The sequence below is a fragment of the Crocodylus siamensis genome, chromosome 2 (assembly GCF_052110815.1).
Source record: "Crocodylus siamensis isolate JL-2025a chromosome 2, ASM5211081v1, whole genome shotgun sequence".
Lineage (NCBI taxonomy): Eukaryota > Metazoa > Chordata > Crocodylia > Crocodylidae > Crocodylus > Crocodylus siamensis.
In genome coordinates, this window is record NC_143396.1 from 287,433,106 (window position 1) to 287,445,072 (window position 11,967).

Below are 11,967 nucleotides of genomic sequence, written 5' to 3' on the forward strand. Positions count from 1 at the left end.
ATGGAAGGGCCTACTTGTAAATGCATGACTTAATCAGCCTTGGTAAAGTAAATGGCACATACTGTAGCAGAGGGTGCTCCAGAGTCAGGCTCAAACCTGTCTTTCTTTTGAAGCAGGGGGGAAAAATAATAGACCAGCTTTAAACTCAAAGAGGTCTCTCTTTCTCTCTCCTTTTTTTTTTTTTATGAGCTGCCACACTCTGATGTGTGGCTGTACCATAGGCAGTCTCATTCCCAGGCAGCATGTGCAGCCGTACGGTGTAATTCCCATGCACGAGCATTGTCAGCCCTGTTCAGAGGAGGGTCCAGGGCACGCTCGAGGCGATGGGCTTTGGTCTGGGAGTATGTATTGCGTTCATGCTGGGTGGCTGAGGGATGACTGCCGGTTTGCATGGAGTCTCCCGCAGTGCGAGCCACCGTCTCATGCTACAGAGGAGCAAAACAGCCAGAGGGCACCATGCAAAGAAGAGTCTTTTGGCACTTCTTATTGACCTTCCCCAGCAAAGGGAGCCATGGGTGGGGATGTAGCAAAAGGGAGGTTTGGGGGGAGATGAAGAGGGTCTGCATGCAATGAAAGGGAGGTGAGGAAAAGCAAAGAGGGGTGGGAAACCCAGATGGAGGACTGAAGGGAGGGGAGAAAAACAGGGGAAGGGTGTGGAGGACAGGTTGGCAGGTCAGAACAAGGGCTGAATGGGGAGATTTGAAAACCGAACCCTGCAAAAGAGAGAGATGTGGGCGGCGGGAGGGGGGCGGACAGGCCCAGAGCACTGGACAAAGTAAGAAAAGGGGGTATGGGACGAGGAAATGGAAACCAGGGCCCCAGCCAGAAGGAAGCAACGGACACTAGAGTGGGAAGAGCAAATGCGAGCAGGCGGGCGGGGGGGGAGAGTAGCAACGCGGAGCAGCAGAGGCAGCAGAGCCGGAGGGCAGTTGGAAAGGGGCTGTGGGGGAGGAGGCGGGGGAAGGAATACCCATGGAAAATAAAGGAAACTGTTTGACAGTGTTTTATTTTTCTAACCAAGAGCAAAGGAGACTTGTAGCAAGAGAGAGAGAGCCCTGAGGGCAAACACGAAGGAAGAAGCCAACAGGAGGCTGAGCGGGACCGGGAACTGCTGGAGAGGGGACCGGGGAAGGCAGGAGAGAGAGGGAAGGGGCAGTACTCAGGTGAGTGTATTGATTCCCTTTCCTCATCATGTCATGAGATGTCTGCCCGGGGCAGCTGGGGAAGTCATGGATTTCACCTGCACCTGAGTGATCCGGGCGGACTTGGATAAACTTAGTAAATGGGCAGATACAAACCTGATGACGTTCAATACTGAAAAATGCAAGGTACTCCATCTTGGGGGGGAACTCGCAGCACGCTTATGGGCTCAGCACTGCCATGCTCGCTAGCACCACGGCTGAAAGAGGCTTGGGGGTCATGATTGACCACAAGATGAACATGAGCCACCAATGCGATCTCGCAGCTGGTAAAGCAAACAAAATGCTGGCTTGCATCCATAGATGCTTCTCAAGTGCACCCCAGGATGTCATCCTCCCGCCGTACTCGGCCTCGGTGAGGCCGCAGCTGGAGTACCGCATCCAATTCTGGGCTCCACACTTCAAGAAGGTTGTCAAGATGCTTGAGAGAGTCCAGAGGAGAGCCACGCGCATGATCAGAGGGTAAGAGAGCAAGTGTTATGAAGACAGGCTGTGAGCCACGGGACTCTTCAGCCTGGAAAAGTGCAAGGCTCAGAGGGGACTTCGTGGCCACCTATAAGTACATCGGGGTGTGCATCAGGATCTGGGGGAACACCTGTTCACCAGAGCGCCCCAAGAGATACCAAGAACCAGCAGTCATAAACCCCTCCATGACCGTTTTAGGCTGGACATAAGGAGAAACTTCTTTACTGTCCGAGCCCCCAAGGCCTGCAATAGACTCCCCCAGAAGTGGTGCAGGCACCTGATCTGGACTCTTTCAAGGAACATTTGGATGTCTATCTTGCTGGGATCCTATGACCCCAGCTGACTTCCTGCCCCTGTTGCAGGGGGCTGGACTCGATGATCTTCCAAGGTCCCTTCCAGCCTCAAGGTCTCTGAAATCCATGAAGTCGGGGGAGAGGGCATGGCAGAACGATGTTGCTGGGAGGTTCGAGTCTGCGTGTCATGCTGGAGCCAGGCTGGTCGGGTCTGCTACATGCAGCAGAAGTGGGGGAAAGAAATGAGGTTGTAGAGCTGAATAGTTTGGAAATGTCTGAGCGGACGGCACCCTGGCAACTTCCGTTGTTGACCTTGTGCCAACACACATTTAGAGCCTGTATCAGAACATGCCCACATATCTTTCCCACAAAACCACAGACCATTTCTCCTTCGCTCCTCCTCTCTGGCAAGCTTTTGGTCCCCTCTGCATTCAAGCCAGTGTCCTCCTCTGAACTATATAGGTGCCATGGGAAGGGTGGGTAGGCACTGGGAGCCCAGGAGAGGAACTCCCTGGTTCTTACCCCAATGGCCTTGGAGCAGCAACTACAGGCAAGGTCCTTCTGATACCCTATAGCCCTCGGGTGCAGCATGCCGGTGCCAGTGGGGAAGGTGCAGGAGCAGGCTGGCCAGCAGTAGGAGCGGTGGGATGCTCAGCAAGGGGGGAATCCCTACAGAGATATTGCTAGTTGTGGGTGGCATTATTTATGGACAGATCCACCCAGCTATTAAAGAGAAACCCAGCTTTTATAACGTTTTATATGAAGCATTGCAAGTAACAGGTTGAAGAGCTATTTCTGGCTTGGTCTGTGCATCAATGGCTTACAGCCTGTTGGGGTGAGTTTTTGCCCTGCATGACAAAAGGATCCCTCAAGCCCTCTGGCCATATTTCCAATCCCAGCTTCAAAGCATGGAGGCCCTGGATCGGTTCGAAGGAAAGGTCACCAGAATTGTTTAACAAGGACAAAACAACATATTTCTCCCAGACTTCCTTCCCAGGCATGGCTGAACCATTCTGGTTCAAATCAAAGAAGGCAGACACCTGGCCTGGAAAACTTTCAGCTCAGATGGTTAACATTTTCCAGAGTAATATGCATCTGAAGACAGGGTCTCATTGTGGGAAGTGGTGAATAACTTTAATGACAAGTGGCACTTCCGACCTTCACTGTAATTAAATGAATGTCGATTGGGTAAGTCATTCTCTCTTATCTCCCAACTTCAAACTAGGGTTGAAAGTAGAGACTGAAAGATGCTAAATAAAAAAGAGGAAGTGAAAAGCTGAAGAAACGGCTGCTATTTTGAAGACTCTCATTGTCATTAATGGACTTTTGCTTTGAGACTGATTCAAGAAGTCACCCATAACGTTCTCATTAGTAAGCCAAGGAAATACAGTCTAGATGAAGATACTGGCAAGTGGATATAAGTGGTTGGATCACCGTGCTCAAGCAGTAGTCATCAATGAATCAGTGTCTAACAGATCAGGTATCAAGTGGAGTTCCCCAGAGGTCCATCATGATTTGGAGGATGGGACTGAGTACATGATTAGCAAATCTGAAGGTGACCCCAAGCTGGGTGGAGCTGCAGCCTCTCTGGCAGGCAGGATAAAGTTCAGAACAACCTTGATAGACTGAAGTTTTTAAGAGCGGGTTGGACAGGCACTTGTCTTCAACAGTTTAAACCAGGATGATCCTGCTTTGAGCTAGGGGTTTGACTAGATGGTCTCCTTCTATGATGTGAGGAAGCTTTGTTGACTTCAGTGGGTCTTGTACTTACGTGCTACCTTCAATGGGAAGGAGACCCTTTCATTCAGTGAATTTATATTTTAATTGGATGCTAGCAAATCTGGATAGACATGTTCAATCCATGCTGTTGTTTTTTATACGTGGATAAGCTAGGGTAGCTACATTCTGACTCAGATGTGCATTGCTGGTCTACAGCGGGACCCACTGCTAGTCTGATCTATCACAGGCCATCTGATTATATCTAGTAAATCTTGAATGGAGACCACTAACTTGTGCTGGACAAAAGGATAAACTGGGTTTCTTGAAGCATATCTAGTGTGATTTAAAGAATTTGAGAGATGAAAGATCCACCACTGATTAACCCTCGTTCTGAAAGTTGATCAGTCTCTCTCAGCATCTTATTCATCATTTGAATGCATCTGGCTTCGGTTTCCAGCCCTTCCATCATGCCCTTCTGCATCAGAGCATAGAGGTCTGTAGGGCTCAGTATTTGTTCCCTGTGAACTCTTACGCATGGTACCTCTGTGAACTAGACAAATTAAGCTATTACAGTCTATCACTCTGCCACTTCCTGCAGACTTTCAGTTGTGTTTTTGGTGAACAAAACCCTGAATGTCTCAAGTGCACACTCCTATTCCTGTAGCCTAACGTAATGCTGGTTAGTAGACCATACTACATGACAGCACTGGGTCCTTGCTTTGGGTTCTTGCTGAGACACTACCAACACACTAGTTACAATTGTTTTTTCCAATACAAAAGCTTTGTGCAGGTCTTTAATGCCTGCTTGGCAAGTCGTGGCACTGGCCCTTTCTTTTGTCAAGATATTCAGGGCTTCACTCAAACTTGCTCTGAACATTATGGTCTTTCTGCCCCTATGTATAGGGGCAGAATATATATATATATATACACACACATATACACACACACACACACACACACACACACACACACCCTCTATCTATCTATCTAGTTAGCTAGCTAGCTATCTGTCTATCTATCTACCTATCTATAAAGGGGAGAAAAACTGTAAAATTCAGAGCATTTTTGAGTGAAGCCCTGAACACACACACACGCATGCACGCATGCACACACACACACACGCACGCACACAAAACCACATAACTGTATCAGGAATATGTATATGAAGTACAATATAACAGAAACACACATGAGAGGATCAAGCTGTGACTATCTACATGTTTCAGTGACTTACTATCCATCACATTTTTCTCAGAAGGAGGATGGGATGGGATATTAGGCTCTCTCTTCATTTTTTAATAGCCTCATATTTTCAAATTGCAGTATAATGGTAGTGCTTTTCTATCATGGTCTTGTGCTAGATAGCTATAATATGGCAACCAAGTGGCATACAAATCCTCACACTTGTCCTTTAGCAAAACAGATGACTTCTCCATGGTGAATACGTACTATATTCACTCTGCCCGTTCTCCCTCATTTTGTGGGGTGTCCCATTTCCGTACTCTGCCTGTCACACTGCCAGCTGTTGAATGAGGTGGACACATAGAGATCCATAGTTATCTATGTTGGATGCTTGGGAAATATCCTGAGAAGGGAAATTATGGGTGGGTGGAAGTTATTGCAAGAATGTTTTTTCTTACAGGTATCCAGAAACCCTGTATAAAGGGGCAGCTCGACCACGTGTATGAAGGTGCCTTTTTTGCACACAGCCCTTCCGACGACCTTGATTTTTTGTGATGTGTAGATGGAGGAAGTGATATTTTTCTATATTTTAAAAAATAAGACTGTATTTTAAAATAATTCGTTTTGGGAGTAGCTTCCTTATTCACCCTTAGCCCCCTTTAGATGACAGCTTTAGTCAAGCTTTCCAAATCCAGTGCACCCTGGGAGCCCGTCCTTTGGTGCTATTCTGTCACTGTCTTACGGCTACGTTTCCAGTGCGTTTCTTGGGGGCAAGGGTTATTTTGTCACATTACCCCATTCATGTCACAAATCGATAGCTTCTGGACTGCCTAGCCAGCAGACTGGCACTTCTCAAGCAAATTCTGCCTATCCTCAGACAAATCAGAAAGACTGGCTCTGACTCATACCTTAATGAAATCTCTGTAATTGCCCAATTTTATGTTATTTCTTTTACATTATGGAGCCAGACTCTGAGAGGCCCTTTAAATGTATTTTGTAATATATCCTCTAAATGGTATTGTGTTGTCAGGGGGTTTCGTTTTCTTTTTCTTCTAGCTTCGTTTCTGTTTTCTTCATTATATGTGAGTTTAAAAATATATATATTTATTCAGCATGTTATAAAAGGGCGAGGCATTTTGATTGGTAGATGTTGCTCATGTGAAGCTCTTTAAATGGTACTTTAGAAGACATTAAGCAACACTGCACATCAAAAACCACTCAGACTTATGTACTTGGAAAGATACCGACTAGACTCGTGTTTCCTGTATTAAAATCCTTATATAAAAATGCTGTTCTTTTCTGGTTTATCAAACAAGCAAATGAGCCTCCGGAGAGTTTCTGGCTCAGACATGAATAGCTCGATAAAATTTGAGGGAATCACTTGAACCTGTGAAAAATATCCGCATGAAGACCACTTATATATGGCATGTATATATAGTCAACTCACGCCTAAGTCTGCATCGATAAATATTGGTTCAGAAGCTGCGTTAGCTCTGGAGATGGACAAGTATAAATTTGCTCAAGAAAGTAAACGTGCATGGGGAATATCCGTTTCTTTTACGAAATTCCCTTTCGGTGTTTAGGTAAAGCTACCTCCTCGGCTCCGCATCGCAGCTTCGAGCGGGCGTAGGTAAAACTCCCGCGGCCTCGTACTTCTGCCCGTTCGGGGAGAGGAGACTATGAAGGTCTGAAGAACTGGAAACTGCAGTAGAGATCCTAAAAGATCATGTGATTCTTCTCTAGGATTTAGGCCTGGCTTGAAATAGCTCCAAATATTCTGAAATGTCCGTGACTCTCTGGTAAAATTCAGACCTCGGATACGGGTAGCTTAGATGCAGTAAGAAAAAGAGAGGTTTGTGGGTGAGAGGGGGCAAGACAGAGCAGAAGGAGAAAAAAGTGTCTGAAGTTCAGGGTTGGATCGAAAGCCAAGCAGAATGGGTGCAGAGATCCCCATTGCCTTCTATAGCCGTTGGCCAACATTTTTGATACAGGCTTGCGAGGCGTTCAGATGCGATAGTGAGGGTGCCCACATCAGTACCTGAGCTTAACTAGCCTTTGGAACAGGACTTTAATGAAGTGAAAGAGAGACTTATAGCTGACGCACATTTAACATAGCTCCTAATGAGTTATTCTCTGGTCCTTTCCAAGCATTGTCGGATAACCCTTAGCCCTACTTCCACCTGGTGAGAAACCAGCCAGTTTGAGAAATACAGCTTCAGCAGAGCAAAGGTGGAAATACGCACCACCCTCATTACAAGCCAGCAGAGGTGATGGATCTGCCTCCTGCCCCGCTCCCCTATCCTTTGTACTTAAATATCCTTCCTCTTAGTACCCTTGCCCTCTGCACATCTATTCCTAGCATCTCATGACCTAGGCTGTTGCCTGCAAAAGTTTATGACTCTCTGAACCAGTTAGTCTCCAAGGTGCCACCTGCCCTGCCTTATGCTAGCTAGGAAGAGTTTTAAACTGCTCCTTGAGGCAGAAATGAGGAGCCTGCCTTTAAAGGCCACCTGAGCTGCTGGAAGTAGAGTAAGGAGCTGACAGCTGGGGTTTGTTAAGCTTCTCCGGGCTGGAGTTCATAGCTGTTCATAGCCTCTATAAGTGGGGAAAGGGAAATAGAGATGTCTAGATTGTCCTGGAGACAGGAAAGAAAGTTGAAGTCTTTTTGTTTTTTAACTCGGCTGCAGGATGTCTGTACAGGACCCTGGCAAAGGGAGAGGAAGAATTGTGGATCGATTTACCTGGCTGGTGTTGTCAAGGGCTCTATAGGTATCAAAAACCTACCCCCTGAAGTAATGAAGCTTACCCTCCTATTTGGATATTTAGCGAGGAAGGGAAAACTTACCTGGATTAATAGCTAGGCTGTACTGAAGTGACTGATTCTTATCCTTCATGCCCAGAGCTCAGAAACATGATGTAGGCACTTGTGTTAATGCGTATGCCCTCTGAGGGAGCAGGAGCCGATCTCTTGGGGGAGAGCCTAGAGAAGGGAGCAGGCTCTGTGGATGGGGGAAGAGCAATGGATGGGATGGACCTTGACTTCAGCAAGGCTTTTGATAGTGTCTCCCATGACATTCTCATTAACAAGCTAAGGGAATCCAGCCTAGATGAAAGTATTGTGAGGTGGATACACAACTGGTTGGATCGTCATGCTCAGCAAGTAGTCATTAATGGCTCAATGTCTAGTTGGGAGGGAGGTATCAAGTTGGGTTCCCTTGGGGTCTGTCCTGGATCCAGTACTGTTTAATAACTTAATTAATGATTTTGATGATGGGATCGAGTACACACTTAGCAAATGTGTGGATGACACCAAGTTGGGTAGAGTTGCAGACACCCTGGAGGGCAGGGCTAGGATCCAGAATGACCCGAATAGACTGGAAACATGATCCACGGTCAGTTGGGTGAAATTTGGCACAGATATGTCCTGCCTCAGGGATGGAATAATTGCAGGCACAAATCCAGAATGATGTAGACTGATTGGAAAGGGGTCTAGCAGGGAATGACAAAAATAACTAGAGATCTAGCAAACAGGACTTATAAGGAAAGGCTGAAGGAACTTGGATTATTTAGTCTGAAGTAGAGATGACTGAGAGGAAACTTGACAAGTCTTCAAATACCTGGAGGGTGATTAGAAAAAGGATGGTGATAGACTCTTTTATGGGGCCACAGGGCCATGCTCCGACTGCCGGCCAGGCTTGCAGCTCCAGCTTCCCTGGCCCCCAGGTAAGGCTACTGGGGCCAGTACGGTTGCTGGCCCCAGCCTCCCCTACCCCACCCGGGGTAACCTGCCATGTGCCAGAGCGTCCATGGCACAGATATTCCCCAAAGACAAGTAGCAGCACAAGGTATGCCACTGCTACTTGTCCATGGGAAACAAAATGTGCGTGCTCTTCTGGATGCAACCTTTAAATGCAGATTAGACTGACACTTTACTGGGAGGCTTTAATCAGGAATGATCCTGCCCTGAATAGGTGTATGGACTACATGAACTCCTGTGGTCCCTTCCAGCCCTATCCTGTGTGTTATTAGAAAAAAAATATATACATCTGGACACAAGCAGTTTCTAATTCATATACATTTTCAATGTGGATTGCATAGTGAAAGTCCTTTCTCTAAAAATGCCGTGAAACACGGATATTTTTACGGTTATTAGTAAAATATATGAAGTTACAGGCAGCTGGATCTTCAAACCTGTGCAATCATAAAGAAAATTTGCTTCTATTTGACTGAAAGTTAAGCCCCCAGCATAGTTCAGAGTAGAAGGGAATGGGGAGACAAACTAAGTCAAACATAATTCTAAATTTCTTCGTGTGCACCAGTGTTAATTAGATGCTAGCTGTATCTCGTGTAAGAACATGGATGCAATCTCCTGTAATTCTGCATAAGACACAGATGCTCCATGACGTGCTTCAGAAACTCTTGTCCGCTCCTGCATGGTATTGGAAAGCGTGCTGGTTACTGCTTTGCTAAATGTGTGCAGCTCTGTATACACCCACGCTCTCCTCTCTGTGGATCTGCTTCTGTAACTGGGGAGGTAACAACATTTCCATTTATTATTTTTATAATCATTTTAATAACAGGGGCCTATCCTAAATTCCAGATGTGGTTTCCTTCCTCCGCTCTGTGTCCATAAAGAGATCTTGAGGATTATCTCTTCTACTGCAGATGCTTGCGGTAAGAGTAACGTCTTTAGCCCCTACGCTGTTGAGCGCGGCTCTTAAAGTCTATGCTATGGTTAGACCTGGGGGGAAGTCTGAAGACTCTATCTGTGTACAGGATAAGCTGTAGAAACTAGGCCAGTCAGCAGCTCTTTGCGACACAGGCATAAATCTTTGAACTATGTGTTGAGCCAGCTGCTACATCATTTAAAAATAGTCGAGTTGGTGCCAACAAGATAGATCACTCAACCTGGGGCCGTAAACAGAAATCAAAGGCATGTGTTAGCAATGCCCCGATGTGAGTATGTCTCCATCAGAAAAAATCTCGAGCCCCCAGCCAGCAAATACCTGCTGGGGTTACACACACCCCACTGGAATTGTCTGCTGTCAGTTCTGCGGTGCGTATCCATTTCACCCGGCCCGGGAGGGTGCACGGTGTCTGATGCCGCACCAAGGCTGACAGCATTTTCTAGCCTTTTATGTTAGGCTGTATTCAGTGGCATAATATAGACAAGGCTTGAAGCATGCCGGCTTTTGTGCCTTCAGCAGCGATGCAGTGGGGGGGGACCAGCACTTTGACTATCCAACACCCGAAAAGCGACCAGGCTTCCGAGGTGGGCAGAGGCAGGGGGTGAGGTCAAGAGTTTAATTTGCGGTACGTGAAAAGCAAAGAGAACTCGTATTCTGAGCCGTCTAGACAGCATATTAGCAGCGAGGGCTTATGGGGTTGAGCTCTTTATAGTTCCCCCCCCATAAATTTAAAAAAATACATATATTAGGAATGCACCGTAATCAAAGCCCTGGGTTTTCCTGAAGGGAATAAACCATTGTGTAACTTATTCTGCCCTGTGTTCAAAGCCCCATATTCCATGGCACCCTCATTGGATTAACTCGTAGCCGAAGGGCCTGGAGGCTGTTCGGGGAAAAGAAAAAATGTACTTCCCGAGTCCCCCACAAAAGAAAAGGGTGTAATTTATGTCTCGGTCTGGGGGCAGGTATAACTTGTGCTCCAGCCACTTCTGTACAGCTTTTGAGCAGATTTAGGAGGAGTTTGCTGTACTTGGTCACCTGAGTTTTTGATGTTTGTGTATATCTTTCTTGCTTGCAGAATGAAAAAAACAGGCAGGCTTGATTCATTTACTTTCATGGGCTTTTTTCAGGCTTTTTTTTCCCCCCTTGCTGAATCAAAAGCAACGTATGTGGCATTTTCAGTCCATAAATCCTGCTCGCCTGGGCCAAGTTCTACTTGTGACTTCTATTGGGAAGGAGTTAATGAGACCCACACGCACGTGGGGGTGAACTGGGGCCTGTGAAGCAACCTGGGCAAAGCCAGGGTGGATAAAGCCCTGGGCTGGCACTTGAGAGCTCAGATTTGACCTCGGCGCAGCTCTGTGAGATGACCTGTGCGCCACTGGACACGTCTACATGAGACGCTTGCTGCACATTAGCCTAATAACACTGCGCAGGAGCGTGGTGGTTAAATACTGTGCCAACAGCCTACGGCGCATTGTTATTAGGCTAATGCACAATAAGCATCACAAAATAACCGTGCACTGGTGCTGCTGCACAGTAGCTCTAGTTACTGCGCATTTAGTTATTACTTCATTGAGTGAGAACCAAACTAAATGTGCAGTAACGAAGGTGCATTAATGAACATACAGACACGCCCTGGGGAAAGCTGCTTCCCTTCTCTGAGCTCTACTGCCCTATGTCATTGGTTCTAATAGTATAAAATAGCAAAAGGTTGGAGTACAGGAATAGAGTCTGCACCTTGATGTGTCACTGCTTGTCTGGCTCATCTAGTTAGACTGTAAGCTTCTGGGGGGCAGTTTTCTTCCTAGGTGTGCTATGTTCCTACAAATAAGGAAAAAATTATTAATATGTATTATGAACATCAAACCTACCTAGTGCGGTATGATTGGTGGCTTGATGGCTCTGATCAAATAATCCTTATTGAAACTGAATAGGGAAATGCTGTTCTTTCCTCCTAATTTACCTAAAAATTGGTGATTTTGATGAGAGCACAGATTTAACTGCCTACAAGTGCATATATCTAAGATATAACAGCTCTGTGCAAAACACCTCTGCTATTCCAGGTCTATTTTCTACTTGAGTAGAGACTGGTAGAGTGTATGACTTATGAACCTGTTCATAATTCTCATAAATAAGACCCTGCAACTGGCTCTTATTACTACAGATTGTGCTTTCAGGGCAGCAGAGTGTCCTCTAGGGCAGTGGTCCTCAACCTTTTTTGTACCAGGACCCATTTGTAAGCATCGATGGCCAGTCCTGACCCACTGCCCCTGCCCCAGCCCCCAGTGTGTGGGGCAGGGGGGTGCATGTGGGGCAGGGGAGGTCCCAAGCAGCCCCTTGCAACCTGAAACTCTGCCAGCCTGGAAGGAAAAAGCCACCATTTCTCACGCTTTTCTTCTTGAATGGAGAACCCATTTT

At 46.5% G+C, this 11,967-nt stretch overlaps 1 long non-coding RNA gene across 2 annotated transcripts; it reads left to right on the forward strand.

Moving 5' to 3' along the window:
• The first annotated feature begins 245 nt into the window (after positions 1-245).
• On the forward strand, positions 246-6,139 carry LOC149872355 (uncharacterized). Of its 2 annotated transcripts, none has more exons than XR_016440619.1 (3): positions 246-341; positions 1,022-1,163; positions 5,319-6,139. It is a non-coding gene; the product is annotated as an uncharacterized LOC149872355 (long non-coding RNA). The 2 variants fall into 2 exon arrangements; XR_016440618.1 differs by lacking the exon at positions 246-341 and adding an exon at positions 374-515.
• Positions 6,140-11,967: the final 5,828 nt, after the last annotated feature.